Source organism: Urtica dioica, chromosome 5 (assembly GCF_054948205.1).
Source record: "Urtica dioica subsp. dioica isolate 48M chromosome 5, U.dioica_male_clone48M_v1_H2, whole genome shotgun sequence".
NCBI lineage: Eukaryota > Viridiplantae > Streptophyta > Magnoliopsida > Rosales > Urticaceae > Urtica > Urtica dioica.
The window spans coordinates 26,875,218-26,898,670 of NC_142760.1; the positions used below are offsets into that span (position 1 = coordinate 26,875,218).

The 23,453-nt window shown below is 39.7% G+C and overlaps 1 long non-coding RNA gene across 1 annotated transcript in view; it reads left to right on the forward strand.

The window, feature by feature from the left end:
- The window catches only part of LOC149397680 (uncharacterized), an 80,733-nt gene that overhangs the window by 40,424 nt on the left and 16,856 nt on the right, over positions 1 to 23,453 (forward strand). The window lies entirely within an intron of this gene.

Sequence of the window (23,453 nt, forward strand, 5' to 3'; positions counted from 1 at the left end):
TTTGAAGAACGGTTGACAGTTGTCGGTTGCTTTGGCCACAAAACGTGAGAGGGCGACAATCCGACCGGTCAGACTTTGGACTTCCTTGACATGTCGCGGAGACTTCATGTCAAGGAGTGCCTTGATTTTCTCGGGGTTCGCTTCGATACCTCGACGGCTAACTATGTAGCCTAGGAACTTCCCGAATTCGACCCCGAACACACATTTGTTGGGGTTGAGCTTCATTTTGTACCGGCGGAGGATTAAGAACATCTCCCTCAGGTTGTCTACGTGATTGGTAGCCAGTAGGCTTTTAACGAGCACGTCGTCCACGTATACTTCCATGGTCTTGCCGATTAGGTCGGCGAAGATCCGGTTTACCAATCGTTGGTAAGTAGCTCCTGCATTTTTAAGGCCAAAAGGCATGACCTTATAGCAGTAGAGGCCGCGATCAGTGACGAAGGTCGTCTTGATCTGATCGGGCTCGTGCATTCGTATCTGGTTATAGCCTGAGTAGGCGTCCATGAAACTTAGCAGTTCATGTCCTGCCGTGGCGTCGACCAGTTGTTCGATGCGTGGGAGTGGAAAGCAATCTTTTGGGCAGGCTTTGTTAAGATCTTTGTAATCTATACAAATGCGCCACTTCCCATTAGGCTTTTTGACCATGACCACATTGGCCACCCACTTGGGGTACTTGGCTTCTCGGATGAAAGCAGCGGAGAGAAGCTTTTTGACTTCCTCATTTATCGCTAGGTATCGTTTGGGGTTGAACGCATGTCTAGCTTGTACTTTTTCAGCGATAGTTTTATCGTCATTCAACCGGTGCACAATCACATCGGGGTCTATACCGGGCATGTCTGCATGTGTCCACGCAAAGACATCCTTAAACTCCCGAAGGAAGGACGCGAGTTGAGTTTTGATGGCGAGAGGGAGTTGTGCACCGATCTTCACTACCTGGTCAGGTTTAGCTTCGTCGAGAACGATCGAAGTGAGATCATCGGGGGTGTCAACTTTCAACCTCTCGATATTGTCACGGGGGTCTAATTCCCTGAGTAGCCGTGCGTCTTTCTGATCACACGGGTAGTCGTCTTCTAGTTGGTAGATCGTGTTAACCCTTTTTTCAGCGGGCTTGCCGTCCACGCCTTGGACATAGCATATCCTCGCTTGGGTTTGATCACCAGCCATGACGCCAATTCCCTCTTCGGTAGGGAATTTCACTAGTAGGTGATACGTGGACGTGATAGCCCTTAGTCTGTTCAACGTGGGTCGCCCAATGATAACATTGTAGGGCGACTCCTGGTCGACCACAAGAAAGGGGACCATGTGAACGACTTCAATACCTCTGGTAGTTCCGAAGGTGACTGGTAAATCAATGATTCCTTCAGTCATGATCTTTTCCCCCGTGAACCCAAATAGAGGGGTTTGAGTAGGGACAGGGCGGAGCCCCCCGAGCTTCATGCGCTCTAGGGTGGTCTTAAAGATTATATCGGCTGCGCTGCCGTTATCAATAAGCCTTCGATAATGATGCAGTAAATAAGTCTCCACACTCATTAGTGTAAATATGTAAATATATTGTTGTAAACGACTTCTTTTTTTGTATTAGGTTCACATTCGTCCAGTGAACGCTACAGAGGAGGAAATGGCAGAAGGATACATTGAACGGGTAGACCCTGCCAGTCCAGAGCCGATCCCTGATCGAGTTGACAAGGGCAAAGGCGTTGCTAGCAGTTCTATCGACCCTGAAACTGAAATGCCTAGCCATTCTACCGAGGACATGCACATGAAGTTGGAGCACGCTCTCCAAACAATAGAAGTCCTCAAGCAGCGTATGGACGAGGCCCATGAAAAGTGCGACGCGTTAATGAAATTATTTCAAGCATACATCCGTAAGGATTACGTCGAAGCAACTCGGAGGTAACAAAGAAGAAACACGGTCAGGGTTATTTATTGTATTTAAATTAGTTCAACATCTAAAAATCAATTAACAGGGGTCGGGGAGATCATCGCCAACAGACAAAGGCGAAGAACAACGACACACATGAAACTATTCATGTAAGAATTTTACAGTTTTATAAATAAGGCTAACCATCAATAGAACTCGATTAATTTACTCATCACACATGAAATTAATAGGAGACAACCCATGTTCGGGAGACAACCCCAATTCAGGAGACGACCCCAATTCAAGAGACAACCCCTGTTCAAGAGACGACCCCAGTCCAAATCTAAAAAAAGAGGTATTCAAGTAAATCTGAATCTAGTAATTGAATTACAATGTCGTTATATCGCTATCCATTTACAGGTTAAAGGGGAGAAAAAAACTACAAAACCTAAGCCCACCCAAGTGACGTTAACAAACATGGTATGATCTTAATAGAAGCATATTAACTGATAAACCAACATACTGATATTGTAATCTTAATTACAGATGCTTTGGAAAAGGACATTGAATGTGGAGACAACAGCCTCGGAGTCTATTTCAATGGTACGTAGTACTGTAGTTATATAAACAATTGTACTAGTCGACACACTATATTAACATAGCTACCTCACATGATATTTCGCCACTGCTAGGGGAAAAGGCTGCTCATTATAGTCCAGTAAGTAAATGCAGTTGGGTACACCTAAACGGTGAAAGTATTGTAAACTAACCATGACTTGTCACAGGACGACATGCAGAAGCTACAAGATGATTGGGTTTTTACCGTAAATGATGTGTCGAATAGCATACCCAACAACTAGGAATTTGAACAACGTCCTTAGGTTGTTCAAGAGGAGGTGGCCGAGCCTAAAGTTGTACTTGATCGCGTATACAAACGCTTGAGGAAGAACGGCAAACTAGTGCCCAAGCCAACAATGAAGACTGAATAGCCCAGCCAAACACTTCCCAGGCAGCCAACAATCGTTACAGAAATTCCCCAAGCCAGTGATGTTGGCGTAGGCAACCCCCAGGTATTTATATAAAAAGTTAAATGTTGATTATTCATGTCAAGATGATATAGATGTAAATTTGTGAATTGAATTTCAATGTCATTGTTAATGAACAGGAGTTGCTCAGGTGGAAATTGCTCCGACACGGCCAAAGAAGACATCACTAAAGGTCCAAATTCCACAGCCGGTACTTCCAAGACCGAAACGTACATTAGGAATTTATTGTCGGGGATGATTCCCCCATATAACCATATAAATGCGGAAAATTGATTAATTACGCTAATCATGAGCTAATTAATTCAATGATTATATGACAAGATCTAGATTTACATTAATTAATATTATGAGAGAGCATATAAGTCAAGCAACCGAAATAAGAGTGAACGAGTACTTACATTGATTTTCGGTTCACGAACTGAAAGCTTTCACAATCCGTCTTCGTCTTGAACGTACAAGCTTCCACACGATCCAACAAAGAACTCCTTCTTCAAGGACTCAATGTGATGACACCTTAGTCTTCCGAAACGTAATCTCCGAGACGAATAAGAAAGATGAGTAGTGGGCACAGTCTTTATCTCACTAGATCACGAAACTAGGTGTCTCGAGATCTTTCTCTTATTTTACTAAGAATGGAAACGAATTTCCGAGGGGAGGGAGAGGCTGTTTTGCACGGCTAAGGTAGCCTAGAGTGCACGAAATTATTAGGTCAAAAACCTTAATTTTTGCCTTCTCATGAACCCCTATTTATAGTAGTTAAAAGGAGATATTCATGGAATCTTCCAGAATATTTTATTTCCTTTTATTGTGTTCACACTAGAGGATTTAATCTAGGCCATTGGATCTCAACAAGTGAATCCTACTTTTTCTCTCATCCATCAGATCAATATCTATGGGATATTTAAATAGAGAATAATTTATTCAGTGAGATAATAAAGGAGAATATATTATTCTCCTAAATTTTCTCCTAAATATTCTCCTAAATATTCTCCTAAATACTCTCCTTTAAATAAGGAGAAATTATAGGAAAATATCTTATATTATTCTCTCTCCTTTATTTAAACAACTAAAGAGAAAATATTGGTAAATACCAATTATGAAAATTTCGAACTTGATGGCACACGGCCAAGGGGATTTGCGCAAATTCCTAGTGCCAAAACCCTAATTCGATTTTCATATTTTGTTCAAGGCCCAATTGCTTAAAACCCAATTAATTATTTATTTACTTGGTCCAACAATAAACAAATAATTAATAATTGTTTATTTACTTGATCAAACAATAAATAAACAACTCTACCATAAATATTTATTTAATTCTGCGAATACCCGTTTTCCAGAATTAATGCTGTCAATCACAATTACAGCAAGTGAGATTTAATAATGATAAACATTATTATACGAAAGTTCTTATCCGCCTTTATCAGAGCCGAATCGGGGACTATGGACCTAGTAATAGGAGCTTAACAAATCCGATGAAAAAGACGAAATAGTCCTTTCTCTTTTGTCCATCGATTCGTCTAATCTTGGTCAAATACTCCACCTTGTAAGCCAAGACTGAACTCTCCTTTATACTAGAATTATATTTACTCATCGTGACGAGTGTCCACTGATATAGTCAGTTCGTGATCAAGATCCTCCAGGTTCAACCCGTATCGAGATAAGTCAATTTTTCCGTTATACTTCTCTTGATACATATCAGCCCTAAGCATTGTTGCTTCCCCAGCGAAAGATTCTTTCGAACGTTACTTACTTCGAAAGTGCGCGCAATCTATCGGTTCTGGAATCAACCCTTAGGTGAGAGAACATTAACCTTCTTTCAGGAAGGCTGGATTCCGTATCTGTAAATCACTTCCCACTCGAATTATGCTCTGAGAAAACTCCCAAGACAAAAGCTGTGATTAGCATGAATAGCCTTTTAGCGAATGAGTCAAAGAGCTCAGTAACATAACCCAGTGTCCATGATCACTTCAGGATTTAGATCAAGTCTCACTGTGACCATCATAGTGGCCTCGGTTAGTGTGTCGTAACGGTCCTTAAACGACACATCTACACCAAGACCTGTCCGGGTCGTACACTTACCACAAGTGTAGAATGCTCCCACATAGTGATCAGCCTTCACCCATGTGTTCCACATATATGACTTTAGATATAGTTTTCCAGGCGTATATCAGTCATCGACCATGTTTTAGCACACCGCCCGAACTCAGGTGCCCAGCACGTGACTCAGTTAGATACGGAGGCTATGGAATAATGAATGTTTAATAAATCTTATTAAATAAGAAATAACGCTTTCAATTCAAATAGATAACAAATGTCAAACTTTATTTTATTAATAATTTCAACGAGAATTTACATAAGTATCTTCTCGTGGGCAAGAATTCCTAACATTTATAACTTATTTACTGTTTTTACTGTCCTAAACTCTAGTATTTAATGTTTTTTTGGAAGACTTGAGGTGATAGACATTGCATTTCAGCAATCTTGTACATGAATTCCATATCTATGAGAACTTCACAAAGTTACTCGTGACATTCTCACAACTTAGTACTTCACCAATAGGCCTTGTTCGGAATCACATAGTGAGTCCGAACTCTGACTTTCTCAAATGAGAATACGTAAGGTGTGAAATGGCATGTCTCGTTTCAGGATTAAGGTAAGCACGATGCAATTCATACGTAGTGACTTCGAGACATAAGACGTTAAATGGTTTGTTCTTATTTTGTCTCTAGAAGTGCACTGGTCAATTCAGTACCTTCGGAAGATACCTAGAAGAACTATAGAGTCTCCAACTCTCAATACCTCATAACCAGACATCATAGATTCTTCTAACAATCATACTGAGGTCAATAGTCCTTTGACCCTTAGATTGCGAATATATCGTTTTAAGCAAACTACGAAGAGTTTGTTCATGCAAATCTACATTTGTCTCTTCGCAAATTGTTAAATTTGTTTATGGACTAAAGACTAATGTTTTATCATAAAGCTTCAAACAGACAAGGAAGAATGAATGAACGTTTCAACTTTTTATTAATGAATAAGCAATTACAAGCAAGAGTCTTCATGAGACTTTATTACATCAAATGTACAATATAAGGATTACAACTCTTCTAGTGGGCACCATTGACAACAAACTCCCACTTGACTCAAAGAAGATGTGTGTAGTCCTTCATGCCTAATCCTTCTCGATGTTGGTCGAAGACCTTGTTCGCTAGGGCCTTTGTGAATGGATCTGCTAGGTTGTCTACCGTTGAGATCTTCTTCACTTACATGTCTCCGCGCTGCACGATCTCTCGAATCAAATGGTATTTCCTCTCAATACGTTTAGAGCGCTGATGGCTTCGAGGTTCCTTTGAGTTAGCGACAGCCCCACTATTATCACAATAAAGGGTCATGGGCTCGTCGACGTTTGGAACAATTTCCAAATACTTAAGGAATTTTCTAAGCCATACAACCTCTTTGGATGCTTCACAAGCAGCCACATATTCTGCTTCCACTGTGGAGTCAGCAATGCAAGATTGCTTAATACTCCTCCACACAACAGCTCCACCATTAAGGATGAACACAGATCCCGAAGTGGATTTCCTGGAATCCTTATCCGCTTGAAAATCGGAGTCGGTATATCCCGTCATAGTCAGGTCAGTACCTGAGTATGTAAGCATCAAGTTCCTAGTTCTTCAAGATACTTAAGAACATGCTTAACAGCAATCCAGTGCTCGGGTCTAGGGTTGGATTGGAAACGGCTAACTATGCCAACGGCGAAACATATATCAGGTCTAGTGCAAAGCATAGCATACATGAGGCTTTCTACGGCAGAGGCGTAAGGAATCTTCCTCATATCTTCAATCTCTTGTGCAGTCTTGGGAGACTGGTCCTTAGAGAGTGAAACTCCATGCATAAAGGGTGTTTGGCCCTTCTTGGAGTCTTGCATCGAGAAGCGATCCATCACCTTATCAATATAAGATGCTTGAGAGAGCGACAGTGTCCGATTTTTCCTATCTCGAAAGATTTGGATCCCCAGAATGTACGCGGCTTCTCCTAGATCCTTCATATCGAATTGATTTGCCAGCCAGACCTTAACCTCAGATAACTTACCCACGTCATTACCAATGAGTAATATATCATCGACATATAGTACCAGAAACACAAATTTGCCTTTGTGTATTAACTTGTAAACACAAGGCTCATCTATTGACTGTTCAAAGCCGAAGCTCTTTACAGTTTCATCGAATCTAATATTCCATGACCTAGATGCTTGCTTTAATCCATAAATGGACTTAAGCAACTCACAAACCTTGGTCTCTTGACCTTCTTCCACGAAACCGTCTGGTTGAGCCATGTAAATGCGCTCGTCAAGATTGCCATTCAGGAAGGCTGTCTTGACATCCATTTGCCAGATCTCATAGTCGAGAGCTGAAGCTATGGATAAGAGTATGCGGATGGATTTAAGCATCGCGACTGGCGAAAAGGTTTCTTCATAGTCAATCCCTTCTTGTTGGGTATAACCCTTAGCCATAAGTCGTGCTATGAACGTCTCGACGTTCCCATCCGGACCCCTTTTCTTCTTGTATATCCACTTACACCCTACGGGTTTAATCCCTACAAGGTCTACAAGTTTCTAGACTTTGTTGATATACATCGACTGCATTTCAACTTTCATGGTGTTGAGCCAAAGGTTTGATTCAGAACAAGCCATCTCTTGGCTATAGGAGACAGGATCATCCATGTCAGAGACGGCTACAAGAGAGTCTCCATAGGACATGTACCTGTCAGGCTTTTGAGTAGCCGTCCCACTACGTCGAAGTACTACTTGACGATATTCTGATGAGTTAGGTTGTTATTCAGTTGGGGTAAGAACAGTTCTTACAGATGAGGTAGAAGCTTCCTCACCCAACTTTTCTTCAAGCACAATTTTGCTTCTAGGTTTTGCATCCTTCATAAAGTCCTCCTCAAGGAAACGAGCATTCGTGCTAACGAAAGTATTATCGTCCTCGGGACTATAGAAAATGAAACCATTGGTTTCCTTTGGATAGCCCACAAACAGGCACAATTCTGACCTACTAGCCAACTTGCTAGTCTTTTGCCTTAGCACATGTGCAGGGCAACCCCAAATTCGGATTTGGCCAAGATTTAATTTACGGCAAGTCCATCGTTCATAAGGAGTACCAGGAACCGTTTTGGACGGAACTTGGTTCAGAATGTAAGCGGCTGTTTCGAGGGCATATCCCCAAAAGGAAAGATGAAGTGATGAGTAACTCATCATTGATCTAACCATCTCCATAAGAGTTTGGTTTCTTCTCTCTGACACTCCGTTTTGTTGAGGTGTGCCAGGTGCAGTAAGCTGAGAAGCGATACCTTCTTCTTTAAGAAAGTCATCAAACTCTCGAGACATATACTTACCACCTTGATCATATCGAAGGGTTTTGATCACTTTGCCAGTTTGCTTTTCCACTAAAGCCCGAAAGACCTTAAATACGTTAAAGGTCTCGGATTTGAGTTTGAGCAAATAGACAAAACCATATCGCGAGTAATCATTGGTGAAGGTAACGAAGTATTCGTATCCTCCACGAGCCTGTTGGCTGAGCGAACCACATACATCTGAATGTACTAGCTCCAGCAACTCAGTGGCTCTTCGACCCGATCGGAGAAAGGTCGCTTAGTCATTTTTCCTTCTATGCAAGATTCGTAAGTAGGTATTTAACCTATTGCAGAGGCTTTGAGTGGACCATCCCTCACAAGCCTCTTAATCCTGTCTAGACTGATATGACCAAGTCTTAAGTGCCAGAGGTATGTTGATTTTGTTAGATCGGAGGATTCAGAAAGTTTGATCCTCTTTGGCTCCCTAATTAGATCATTATCTATTTCGGTGTCTAAAAGGGAAAGTTGAGTGGGATAGATGTAGAAAAGAGCATTCTTCATACATGCATCAGTGACAAAAGAGAAATACTAATTCCATTCTTAATGAACTTTAAACAATAATCTTGCTCAAGAAGACGAGCAACGGATATTAAGTTCTTCCCAAAGGTAGGAACAAAATAAACATTATTCAAGTTTAAAGTGCGGTCTTCAAAAGACAGCGTCACGGATCCCACAGCCTTCGCAGACACCAGGCTCCCATCACCCCATTTGAAACAGAACTCGCCTTCCTCTAAGCTTTTGGTTTTCTAGAAACCATTCAAGAAACAACAAATATGGTTAGTAGCAGCGGAGTCAAGAATCCACATGGATACATTATCAGCTACTAAGCATGCTTCGGTGACTAGTACAATACTATGTTCCTTTGCTTTGAGATAGGCAGGGCAGTTCTTTTTATCGGCCTTGTGAGGTCTCTTCTTAGTTCCAGAGGCGGAGGCTTTTTGCTCAGTAGCATGTGCCTCTCCTTGATTCCTCTTTCTCTTAGTGAGACCTACAGTAGTGTGAAGTTCCTTCATGAGCTTGGTAACAGTGTACTCCAGCTTGTTTATGGAGTAGTTCATCTCGGAGGTATCAAGAGATGCGGGGAGAGTTTCTAAGATCATATCTATGACATTCTTCCCATCAATCTCAGATCCGAGGATTTCTATTTTATTCAGAAAACTAATGATCAGTATCATAAAGTCTCCAACAGGAGTCCTAGCCTTCATATGACAGTTCATAAACTGTCGGACTGCTTATTGCCTTGCTTGACGCCTTTGCCCTCCAAACATCTCATGGAGATTGTTGAGCATGTCGGCGGCAATCTCGATGTCACGATGTTGTTGTTGCAACACATTGTTCATTGATGCTAAGATATAGCATCTCGCAATCTCATCGGATCGAAGCCAGGCCGCTAAGGCGTCTTTACCCTCTTGAGTCGAATCATCATTCGTCAGAGGAGGACACGGGGTGGTGAGTACTAGGGGTGGCAATTTCGTGTTCGTATCGTAATCGTGTCGTGTTAATCGTGTTTTTAAAAAAAATCGTTAGAACCAAATCCGACCATTTATTAATCGTGTTTGAAATCTAGATCCAAATCCGACCATTTATTTTATCACAGATCCATATCCATTTAAATTAAACCATTTAATAATCGTGTTAAATGGGTTATTTAATCGTGTTTTAATCGTTTTTAAACATTTAACCTTAATTATCCAATACACAAAAATAAAATAAAAATATGTGATTAATTTTAGCCAATGCAAAAACTTGAAATACATAATGTGGTTATCTAAATCTACTGATCTCAATCTAACAGAAGAAAATATATTACACCCTCAGTTTTGAAAAGAGGAGCGAAATTTTATGAAGTCTCAATTGCAAACATTTACAGCAAACTAACACACGTGAACATTTCATCATGCAGGTGGATATTAACTTCATATGCGTACGACTTTTCCTTTTTAGTCTTTCTAATCAACTTGGACTCATAACTAAGAAAATGGACACTCTGTAGCAGAGCATGAAGTTGTTTTACTGGTTGGATGACTGGATCTAACACAATAGGAAAATATCGAAGAAGTAAAAAAATACCTAACTCATTATAATAACATTAATATACTAGACATTGATATTGCAACTCAATTTCTCTATTTGGCTTAATTTGATACTGGACGCCGTCAACAACGTCTTTGAAGGACGGGGCGGAAGAGACCGCGTCGCAGGTGTAGTATTGTAGTGGCTCAAATACTCAGATCGACACCCTATATTTTCCCTAAAAAATACATAAGCAAAAATTCTACAACTTACCACAGCTCTGCTCTGCTTTGGCCTACCACTTCCATCTCCTTCAAGACCTGTTCAAAGGGGAAAAAAAATTAAGACTAAAAGAATTGTTCGAAACACTGATCAGCTAGGCTAAGCTCATTTTGAACATTTTGTGAGCTTGCTGTATGAAACTATGTCATAAACAACACATTGTATGTTCTACTTCTACATATTCAAATTATTGTTTATCTGAAGATTTTGTATCTAACTTGCATAATATTAAAATCTATAATCTACATATTCACGAGTGGGGCTTCTTCTGAGAAGATGGATCGTCGAACTGAATCCTTGGCCCTTTTATGTTCCCAAATTTAACGAAAAAAAGGATTAAGACTCTCACCACTCTTGGTGCTGTCTTCGCAGAAAGTTTGCCCTTTTATGTTCGATGGCTTCGGTTCAAGCTTTGTTCTTATTGTGCAGAAAAATCACAGAATATATGGCATGAACAAAGCAGTCATTCATGACTCAAATCTCATCATCAAATTCAAATAGTCATCCATGAATAGAATACGCTAAAAAAGACAAATAGAGCAGAAAAATTTCGAAAAAAAAACCCAAATAACAAACCCTAACCTCTCGAAATCTTTTAACCCACAAAGAGAGGCCGCAGCGAATTTGCATCACAAAATGGCATGGAAGGCGTATTAAAGAATGGCAGAGAGAACGGCGGTCGTCGAGCACTGAGAAGGTGTCCATGATCAGGCATTCCATGTCGCCTCCGATGAACGTCGTTCGATTGATCGTGCTTCATTTCGTGAAGACCAAGCCCGGGACGTGCCTCGCCGCGAGTTTCCTGTCCCGATGGATAGAGCCGATAAGACCCGACGCGAAGATCTTCAACCTCGTGCTCGGCAGCTACGTGAGGTTCGGGCTCGGGTTCAGAGGCGAGAGGGTCGCGGAGTCGATGGTCCGGGCCGGCGTTGTAGCTCATGCGAACTCGGTCGCCGTCGTCGCGGGGATCCACGAGATAGTGGAGACAGATTGAGAGAAAGAGAGAGAAAGGGTCGGTGAGAGTTAGAGAGATAAAGTGCGAGAGAGGTGGAGAGGTATGAGTTAGAGATAGATAAGAGATCTGACTTTTATTTTTCTTTAAGAAGAGCTATAAAATTTAGTCAGAGTAAAATTTGAGTTCTTCAAAACTTCAAACGAAATTTTTAGAGGTAAAATTTCCCTCTTTCTAGAATTAGTGAAAATTTGACCCAATTTGACCCAAAAATTTGATGAGTCTATTTAAAAGTTGAAAATTACATGGACAATTTTTGTTACAAATGAATAGTCTTTTATTATCAAATGATTAACGTATTCAAAATTAAAAAATAAACGTAAGTTGCCTTTCTTGTTACTAATTTTTTTAAATATAATTAATCCTTAATTATGATATTTAATATCATCAATAAAAGCCAGTTGTCAATTTCTTTTCAATTAACTATAAAACATTAAATTGTTATTAAGAATGAGAAACGTGGGTTATGAAAAGTATTAATCAACATTGGGCTACACAATAATTGAGTACCTTGCCAAAACTAATTGAGTAGATTGATATATATGTGATTCTTATTAATTATGAAGGCAATTGGTTATGGCTCCTTGAATTAGATTAAATTGAATATCGTTCTTTAAAATTGAATAAAATTAATTATCTTTCTAAAGTTATATAACATTTGATGCAATATGGATTGAATTGAAATCCAATAAAATTGAATATGATACGTTATTATGAGATGATAGCTATTGTGATTGTGAATTGAATAGTTCGATATTAATTGGATTGAATTGAAATAAAACAAATTTGAATATGATACGTTATTATGAGAATATAGTTATTGTGATTGTCAATTTTAAATTACGATTTTTCAATATGAATTGAAATTCAATAAAATTGAATATGATACATTATTATGAAACTATAGTTATTGTGATTGTGAATCGTGATTGTTCGATATGAATTGAATTAAAATTGAAAAAAAATTGAATTTAATACGTTTATAGTTATTAATTTTATGTTTATAATTATAATTTTATGTTTATAGTTATAAATTTACAATTTTACATATATGATATTAATCGTGTTTAAATGGATCGTAATCGTGCTGTTACTCGTAATCGTGTTAATTGGATCATATTCGTGCGGGTCGTAATCGTGTTTCGTGTCGACCATTTAATAATCGTGTTAATCGGCTTTTTATCGTGTTACCGTAATCGTGTCGTTTTTAACCATTATTTAATCGTGTTAGCGTGTTCGATCCAATTAAGAACCGATCCATTTATTGAGATCCAAATCCGCCTTAAATCGTGTCGTAACCGTTTCGTGTTTCGTGTCCGGACCAAATTGCCACCCCTAGTGAGTACCCATTTGTGCTTGTTGATGGTAACTATTATGTAGAGGTTATGTTTTCCAATCTACGTAGTTCTAGGTTTCGAGTTTGTTCGAGGAAAGGATGATCGAGAGAGTGTTGAGAGACATGTTGCTTAATTAAGTTGAAACAAGTTTATGATTAGTCTTTGGTTTAGGATTTAAGTTTGTTTAAGACTTGATAAAATCCAAAGGTGTTATAAACCAAACGATAATTTACTCCTTCGAGGGAAGGCCGCAAAAAATCTCCATTTATAAGTAAATGACACATCATTAATGCTTAGACAAGATGTCAATACACCAATTTTGACCAGCCACCTTTTAAATTGGTTTGATCACTCACATCCTTTCGCAGGGCCTCGAGAGAGGATTACTAGGGATTGAGTCTAAGTGTGTAACCAACCACTTAGTCCAAAAGATTGACTTTGAAAAACAATCCGCCGAGTGGAGGTCTTGTCTCATTGTCTCACTTTCGGATTTAGCTCATTGAGCAATGATCAGTGCAAAGCGCCCTTGAGTACTCTCATTTAAGAGAGGGCCACGAGGGTGACACTTAGTCTAGCGACAATTGCACTTTTCATCAGTGTTGGGGATCATGGGTTACAAACAATAACCCTCCCACTTAGTTTTTGGAGTTGGTACATCGACTCTTATAAGTTTGGAAACGGTTTTCCTAGTTATAGAGCGATAGAGCGGACAACTAGAAAAGAATCCTAGATTTTCATGTTCAGAGCAGTGTTAGTGCATAAAGGCACAAGGGACATACTCGGATCTTTTCCTATTTTCTATTTCGCGAAAGTGCGTGAGGGAAGTGTGAACTTCAACTCACTCGAACACTTGAAAGGTTGAGATTACACATCTTTTTATTTTTCGGCTTGTCTACAAGGAGACCTCCCACTCAAATTTTCAAGAGCATATAGATTTTGAACATATGTGATATAGATATAGTTTTGAAAACTTATTTGATTTGGATGACAAAATATTTTTAAAGTTTGAAAGCGAAAACGATTTTTCAAAATTCAAACTAGTTTTGTAAAAATTCAATTTCAATTAACTTTCAAAAATCAAAACATTTTAATCTTACACATCATGTTTACAATCTTATGAAAAACATTTTTGCTGAAGAAATTTTTCTCATTAGAGTTCTATAACTCATGGTAGTGGGGCTGAAAATCCGGAATTCTAAAAAACTGGACTTTCGGAACAGCCGTGCACCTCGGCGTAAAATCGCCATAACTGGCGGCTCCGATGTCCTTTTGACCTGAAACCGGTGGCATTGGACAGAGGACAGACAGAGCTTTAATTTGATTGAAGAATAATTAAATTTCGATTTCTAAGAAGAGAGTTATGCCACTTTTACTGCGGGTTTTACTCCCGCTCGAAGAAAAAGAAATAATTAAAGTTCGGTCTTTTTAGGTGCGAAAAAGAATCGAGTGTAACGGAACGTTTTATGAAGTTGTGAAAGCTTTTATTTGTGTTTTATTAGCAAGGTAATAACATGATATAAAATAAATAACAACAAGCATAAAACGATTCAAGTAAATAAAAGAAACTAGTAAGACAAGAAAACTAGTCACAAAATTTACTCGAAATTTTCTCAAACTTAAAAACACGTTTTTTAATATAAAAAATTAAAAACTTTTAGAACTGATTCTAATGTGTTTTAATAACATCCCAAACTCATAGAAAATCAACATGATTTTTAATTTAAAGGCATGAGCAATAAATTAAAAAAATCTAAGATAATAATTCTAACTTGTCACAAAATTAGTAAACTTTCGAATAACGATTTTCAAGCTCATAATGTTAAATACATGTACATGCATATCTTTGACCATAGCTCTGATACCATTTGTTGGAATTGATCTAGGGTTTAAGAAAAAGTTTAACGCTTCGGTAAGCGGCGGAATTTTAAAAATTTTCTTTTATAAGTAAAACAGTTTTTACTAACCTAGACAAAGAGCAATCACATGTGGATAAAAACTAATATGAGCATAAGAGATTACTAACCTTTTTAGAAGCTTGAACGTTGAGAAGCTTTTGGAAAAGGTTGCAATGTTCGTCTCCCCTCGCAGCACGCCTTTCTTCCTTCCTCGTTAACTCGAGCAACCACGAAAGTTTCTATCACTAAATCACTCAAGATAAAAAGGAATTAGTGTGTGGGCACTTTTAAACACTACGACTTAAGAACGAGTCTTGAAGTCGCACAGCTAAACACTAGGTCAAATGAGGACCTAGGTTCCAAAACAATAAAAACTAAATTGAATAGAGAGAGAGAGGAGAGGGGCGGCCAAGTCTAGAGAGAGAAGCTCTCAATCTTTAAAACTTTGGATGATTGAAATGAGGAGAATAAGGCTCCTATTTATAGGAGAGGTCTTTGCCTTCAATAAGGTAATTTCCTCTTCTATAGAATATCACATATTCATGAGCAACATAGCCTTATTACCTCTTTCATTTGGGCGGCCAAGGCATCCTTCTAGAAGGCTTGGATTTGTTTCCTTTTTTTGTTCCTTGCCTTGCCTTTGACTCACTTGGCCGAAATTCCTATTGCCATGCATAGGAAATTTGTTTCCTCTTTTTCTTTTGGCAAGTATCTTGATACATTTATGCACAAAATATTCTCTCTTTCTCTTGGGTAGTAGGCGCCCAACATATCTCTAGATGGAGCTTCTAGAAGCTTCTTCATTTGTTCATGACAACATGAGAAAGGCACATTAAGAATTTTCAATAAAATTCATATGGAATGAAATTAATCCACAAGGCCCAATAAATCTAATTTTGGCCGAGTGATGCATGTCATCAAATGACCATGTCAAAAAATTTATTGACATTCATTTCATCCTATGTCTCAAAAGACAAAAATACTCTTTTGACAATTTTCGTTCTTGTTTTGACTTAGCTTCGAGTTTAACTATTCCTACTCGATGTGATTCGTGACAGTGACCTCATGGATCCATATGAACAAAGCTTGAGCTAAACACTTGGACTCAAAACTTCACAAAATCTTTTCCAAGTTTAGCTTAATGTCAACTGACTCCACTAAAGAGTTGACACTGAAAATCTCTCGGTTCAAATGAATTTATTTTCTACTCAAGAATTCAACCAAATTCTGATGAGCGGATCCACTGAATATTATCTATGTTTACCCTTCATGAATATCATCAGCTAGTCGGGATTTACAAAATTACCATTTTACCCTTCTAGCTGTTATTTCCTCAACTCTTTTGTCGCTTGTGAATAAGTTAGAAACAATGTATTGACGAGGAGCTAATAAGTCACATTGTTTCATCCAAAAGAGTTAGGACTCTATTTGGACACTGGCCAGTTCATTTATTCACATTCCAAGGAACAAAGCATGAGGTGATATACATTGCATTTCAACAATCTTGTACATGAATTTCATATCTATGAGAACTTCACAAAGTTACTCATGACATTCTCACAACTTAGTAATTCACCAATAGGCCTTGTTCGGAATCACATAGTGAGTCCGAACTCTGACTTTCTCAAATGAGAATACGTAAGGTGTGAAATGGCATGTCTCATTTCAGGACTAAGGTAAGCACGATGCAATTCATACGTAGTGACTTCGGGACATAAGAGGTTAAATGGTTTGTTCTTATTTTGTCTCTAAAAGTGCACTGGTCAATTCAGAACCTTCGGAAGATACCTAGAAGAACTATAGAGTCTCCAACTCTCAATGCCCCATAACCAGACATCATAGATTCTCCTAACAATCATACTGAGGTCAATAGTCCTTTGACCCTTAGATTGCGAATATATCATTTTAAGCAAACTACGAAGAGTTTGTTCATGCAAATCTACATTTGTCTCTTCGTAAGTTGTTTAGTTTGTTTATGGACTAAAGACTAATGTTTTATCATAAAGCTTCAAACAGACAAGGAAGAATGAATGAACGTTTCAACTTTTTATTAATGAATAAGCAATTACAAGCAAGAGTCTTCATGAGACTTTATTACATCAAATGTACAATATAAAGATTACAACTCTTCTTGTGGGCACCATTGACAACAAACTCCTACTTGACTCAAAGAAGATGTGTGTAGTCCTTCATGCCTAATCCCTCTCGATGTTGGTCGAAGACCTTGTTCGCTAGGGCCTTGGTGAATGGACCTGCTAGGTTGTCCACCGTTGAGATCTTCTTCACTTCCACGTCTCCGCGCTGCACGATCTCTCGAATCAAATGGTATATCCTCTCAATATGCTTAGAGCGCTTATGGCTTCGAGGTTCATTTGAGTTAGCGACAGCCCCACTATTATCACAATAAAGGGTCATGGGCTCGTCGACGTCTGGAACAACTTCCAAATACTTAAGGAATTTTCTAAGCCATACAGCCTCTTTGGATGCTTCACAAGCAGCCACATATTCTGCTTCCATTGTGGAGTCAGCAATGCAAGATTGCTTAATACTTCTCCACACAACAGCTCCACCATTAAGGATGAACACAGATCCCGAAGTGGATTTCCTGGAATCCTTATCCGCTTGAAAATCAGAGTCGGTATATCCCGTCATAGTCAGGTCAGTACCTGAGTATGTAAGCATCAAGTTCCTAGTTCTTCGAAGATACTTAAGAACATGCTTAACAGTAATCCAGTGCTCGGGTCTAGGGTTGGATTGGAAACGGCTAACTACGCCAACGGCGAAACATATATCAGGTCTACTGCAAAGCATAGTATACATGAGGCTTCCTACGGCAGAGGCGTAAGGAATTTGCCTCATGTCTTCAATCTCTAGTGCAGTCTTGGGAGACTGGTCCTTAGAGAGTGAGACTCCATACCTAAAGGGTGTTTGGCCCTTCCTGGAGTCTTGCATCGAGAAGCGATCCATCACCTTATCAATATAAGATGCTTGAGAGAGCGACAAGGTCCGGTTTTTCCTATCTCGAAAGATTTGGATCCCCAGAATGTACGCGGCTTCTCCTAGATCCTTCATGTCGAATTGCATTGCTAGCCAGACCTTAACCTCAGATAATTTACCCACATCATTACCTATGAGTAATATATCATCGACTTATAGTACCAGAAACATAACTTTGCCTTCGTGTATTAACTTGTAAACACAAGGCTCATCTATTGACTGTTCAAAGCTGAAGCTTTTCACAGTTTCATCGAATCTAATATTCCATGACCTAGATGCTTGCTTTAATCCATAAATGGACTTAAGCAGCTCACAAACCTTGGTCTCTTGACCTTCTTCCACGAAACCGTCTAGTTGAGCCATGTAAATGGGCTCGTCAAGATTGCCATTCAGGAAGGCTGTCTTGACATCCATTTGCCAGATCTCATAGTCGAGAGCTGCAACTATGGATAGGAGTATGCGGATGGATTTAAGCATCGCGACTGGCGAAAAGATTTCTTCATAGTCAATCCCTTCTTGTTGGGTATAACCCTTAGCCACAAGTCGTGCTATGAACGTCTCGACGTTCCCATCCGGACCCCTTTTCTTCTTGTATATCCACTTACACCCTACGGGTTTAATCCCTTCAAGAAGGTCTACAAGTTTCCAGACTTTGTTGACATACATCGAGTGTATTTCAACTTTCATGGCGTCAAGCCAAAGGTTTGATTCAGAACAAGTCATCGCTTGGCTATAGGAAACAGGGTCATCCATGTCAGAGACGGCTACGAGATAGTCTCCATAGGACATGTACCTGTCAGGCTTTTGAGTAGCCCTCCCACTACGTCGAAGTACTACATGACGAGGTTCTGAAGAGTTAGGTTGTGTTTCAGTTGGGGTAAGAACAGTTCTTACAGATGAGGTAGAAGCTTCCTCACTCAACTTTTCTTCAAGCACAATTTTGCTTCTAGGTTTTGCATCCTTCATAAAGTCCTCCTCAAGTAAACGAGCATTCGTGCTAACGAAAGTCTTATCGTCCTCGGGACTATAGAAAATGAAACCATTGGTTTCCTTTGGATAGCCCACAAACAGGCACAATTCTGACCTACTAGCCAACTTGCTAGTCTTTTGCCTTAGCACATGTGCATGGCAACCCCAAATTCGGATTTGGCCAAGATTTAATTTATGGCAAGTCCATCGTTCATAAGGAGTACCAGGAACCGTTTTGGATGGAACTTGGTTCAGAATGTAAGCGGCTGTTTCGAGGGCATATCCCCAAAAGGAAAGATGGAGTGACGAGTAACTCATCATTGATCTAACCATCTCCATAAGAGTTTGGTTTCTTCTCTCTGACACTCCGTTTTGTTGAGGTGTGCCAGCTGCGGTAAGCTGAGAAGCGATACCTTCTTCTTTAAGAAAGTCATCAAACTCTCTAGACATATACTCAACACCTCGATCAGATCGAAGGGTTTTGATCACTTTGCCAGTTTGTTTTTCCACTAAAGCCCTAAAGACCTTAAATACGTTAAAGGTCTCGGATTTGTGTTTGAGCAAATAGACAAAACCATATCGCGAGTAATCATTGGTGAAGGTAACGAAGTATTCGTATCCTCCACGTGCCTGTTGGCTGAGCGGACCACATACATCTGAATGTACTAGTTCCAGCAACTCAATGGCTCTTCGACCCTTATCGGAGAAAGGTCGCTTAGTCATTTTTCCTTCTATGCAAGATTTGTAAGTAGGTAGTGAACCTATTGCAGAGGCTTTGAGTGGACCGTCCCTCACAAGTCTCTTAATCCTGTCTAGACTGATATGACCAAGTCTTAAGTGCCAGAGGTATGTTGATTTTGTTAGATCGGAGGATTCAGAAAGTTTGATCCTCTTTGGCTCCCTAATTAGATCATTATCTATTTCGGTGTCTAAAAGAGAAGGTTGAGTGGGATAAATGTAAAAAAAGGCCATTCTTCATACATGCATCAGTGACAAAAGAATTAGAAAAAGAAATACGAATTCCATTCTTTATAAACTTTAAATAATAATATTGCTCGAAAAGTTGAGCAACAGATATTAGGTTTTTCCCAAAGGAAGGAACATAATAAACATTATTCAAATTTAAAGTTCGATCTTCAAAAGATAGTGTCACGGATCCCACAGCCTTCGCAGACACCACGCTCCCATCACCCCACTTGAAGCAGAAGTCGCCATCATCTAAGCTTTTGCTTTTCCTAAAACCAGTTAAGGAGCAGCAAATATGGTTAGTAGCAGCGGAGTCAATAATCCACGATGATACGTTATCAGCTACTAAACAAGCTTCAGTTATAAGTACAATACCTTTTTCCTTGGTCTTGAGGTAGGCAGGACAATTCCTTCACCAGTGACTAGGCTCATTGTAGTGGTGGCACTTGTCGTTAGACTTGTCCACCTTTGGAGCCTTTGGCGCCTTCTTCTTCCTTTGAACCTTAGGTTAGTTCTTCTTCTCGGCCTTGCTAGGTCTCTTCTTAGATCCAGAGGTGGAGGCAGTAGCATGTACCTCTCTAGAGCCCTCTTTTTCTTAGTGAGTCTCTCAGCGGTTTGAAGCTCCTTCATAAGCTCGGTAACAGTGTACTCTAGCTTGTTCATGGAGTAATTCAGTTTGAAGGTATCAAAAGACTCGGGGAGAGTTTCCAAGATCATGTCTATTTTAGTCTGCCCATCAATCTCAGATCCAAGGATCTCCATTTCGTTTAGATAGCTAATGATCAGCATCATATGATCTCTAACGGTAGTCCCAGCCTTCATGCGACAGTTCATAAACTGTCAGACCGCTTGTTGCCTAGCTTGACGTCCTTGCCCTCCAAACATCTCATGGAGATTGTAGAGCATATCAGTGGAAGTCTCGATATCACGATGTTGTTGTTGCAACACATTGTTCATAGATGCTAAAATATAGCACCTCGCAATCTCATCGGATCGAAGCCAGGCCGCCAGGGCGTCTTTTTCCTCTTGTGTCGAATCTTCATTCGTTTGAGGACAGGGGGTGGTGAGAACCCATTTGTGCTTGTCGACAGTAAGGACTATGTCGAGGTTACGTTTCCAGTCGACGTAATTGTCGCCTTCGAGTTTATTCGAGGAAAGAATGGTTGAGAGAGGGTTGAGAGACATTTTGCCTATAAAAGTTGAAACAAGTTTATGATTAGTCTTTGGTTTAGGATTTAAGTTTGTTTAAGACTTGATAAAATCCAAAGGTGTTATAAACCAAACGATAATTTACTCCCTCAAGAAAAGGCCGAAAAAAATCTCCATTTATAAGTAAATGACACATCATTAATGCTTAGCCAAGATGTCAATACACCAATTTTGACCAGCCACCTTTTAAATTGGTTTGATCACTCACATCCTTTTGCAAAGCCTCAAGGGAGGATTACTAGGGATTGAGCCTAAGTGTGCAACCAACCACTTAGTAAAAAAGGTCAACTTTGAAAAACAAACCCCCAAAGGGAGGCCTTGCCTTCATCGTCTCACTCTCGGACGTAGCTCATTGAGCAATGATCGAAGCAAAAACGCCTTAGAGTACTCCCATTTAAGAGAGGGCCACAAGAGCGGCTCTTAGTCTCACGTTAATTGCTTCTTTCATTAGTGTTGGGGGTCGTGGGTAATAAATAACGAGTATAACCCTCCCACTTAGTTTTTGGAGTTGGTACATCGACTCTTATAAGTTTAGAAACGAATTTCCTAGTTACAGAGCGACAGAGCGGACAACTAGAAAAGAATCCTAGATCTTCATGTTCAGAGCAGTGTTAGTGCATAAAGGCACAAGGGACATACTCGGATCTTTTCCTATTTTCTATTTCGGGAAAGTGCGTGAGGGAAGTGTGAACTTCAACTCACTCGAACACTTGAAAGTTTGAGATTACACATCTTTTTATTTTTCGGCTTGTCTACAAGGAGACCTCCCACTCAAATTTTCAAGAGCATGTAGATTTTGAACATATGTGATATAGATATAGTTTTGAAAACATTTTGAAAACTTACTTGATTTGGATGACAAAATATTTTCAAGTTTGAAAGCGAAAACGGTTTTTCAAAAATCAAACTAGTTTTGTAAAAATTCAATTTCAATTAAACTTTCAAAAATCAAAACATTTTAATCTTTCACATCATGTTTATAATCTTATGAAAAAAAATTTTGCTCAAGAAAATTTTCTCATTAGAGTTCTATAACTCATGGTAGTGGGGCTGAAAACCCGGATTTCTAAAAAACTGGACTTTCGGAACAGCCGCGCACCTCGGAGTAAAATCGCCATAACTGGCGGCTCCGATGTCCTTTTGACCTGGAACCGGTGGCATTGGAAAGAGGACAGACAAAGATTTAATAATTGAAACTTGAGTCTAACGCTATAAAGCTATAAACGACTCACGAGTGAGATCGAGCTTTAAATTTTTTTTTTCTGAATTCACTATACTTCGGCTTCGACGCGTTCAGAACGTGATAACGCTCCAGGACGTGTAGAGTCTCGGGAAGCGTGAAAAGCAAGGAAACTCCGGAAGTCAACCAATTTTTAGACGATCTTCTCCGGGTAAGTGTGGAGACTTAAGTCAACTACATACCAAGGGAATAACCCTGTTTACGTGCATTATTGCTTGTTAGTAAACAAGAATAGGAAAAGCTTTAAAATCAAATAATCTCAAAGATTAAGGCTTCGGCCGCTTTTCCTGAAAACTTAGCGTGAGTTCGCTCAATAAGTTCAAACGTAAGATTTGTGAAACTCAACCTCTGATATGTGATATAATTATTCCTTAGGATCTGTGATGGACCCGTTAGGACGGGGGAGACAAGAGAGCCATGTTTAACTCTCGAATTCAAATCGAGGGTAGAAGTACCGGGAGTCACATCCCGAGTCTTCAACCTAAAACACTAACGAGCATAAAAGGGAAATGAAATTTCTTTCAGTATTTATCCTGAGTCGCTCTCCTGTAAGTAGCATAGGTGTATACTCTGAGTGCAGCAGAGTACCCGAACTTTAAAGAATTGTTGTGTCGATGGTACCAAAATGAAATGAACCCTAACGGGCTATAAGGGCCTGGGGGATGGCGCTGAGTACTCATTTATCGGGAAGTCGACCAAGAGTCGCACCCGATCTTGTTACCAGGTTATGAAGACCTGAAGAATGCACCTTGACGGGCTATGAGGGCTTGGGGGTTGCGCCGACGTCGAATGAAGTGGTACCATTAGTGGATCCCAGACTAACATTACAACTCTTAGGCCGCCGGACGACTGCTGCTCGAAGTCTAAGGCTGGTCTCTTGTCGTTCTGAAGGTTATAGCGGGGGATGTGTGTAACCTTAAAGACGACAAGTACAAGTTAGAATGTGTACACATGAGTCATGCTCTAGACTTGTTAGACTTGCATCCATGCATTCTTATGTGCTTGTTTGCACGTCACATGTTATCACATGGCATTTAGTCGCTTTATTTTCTAAGTTAGACTCCCACTTGCTGAGTCAATCGACTCATAGTTTTATGACCCTTGGTAATGTAGAGAAGGGCAAGACGGCGATGTGAATAACAGAACTGAAGACGAAGACCAGACGTGTATCTCTTGACCTTTAGGCTAGTGGAGACTCACTCGGGATCAAC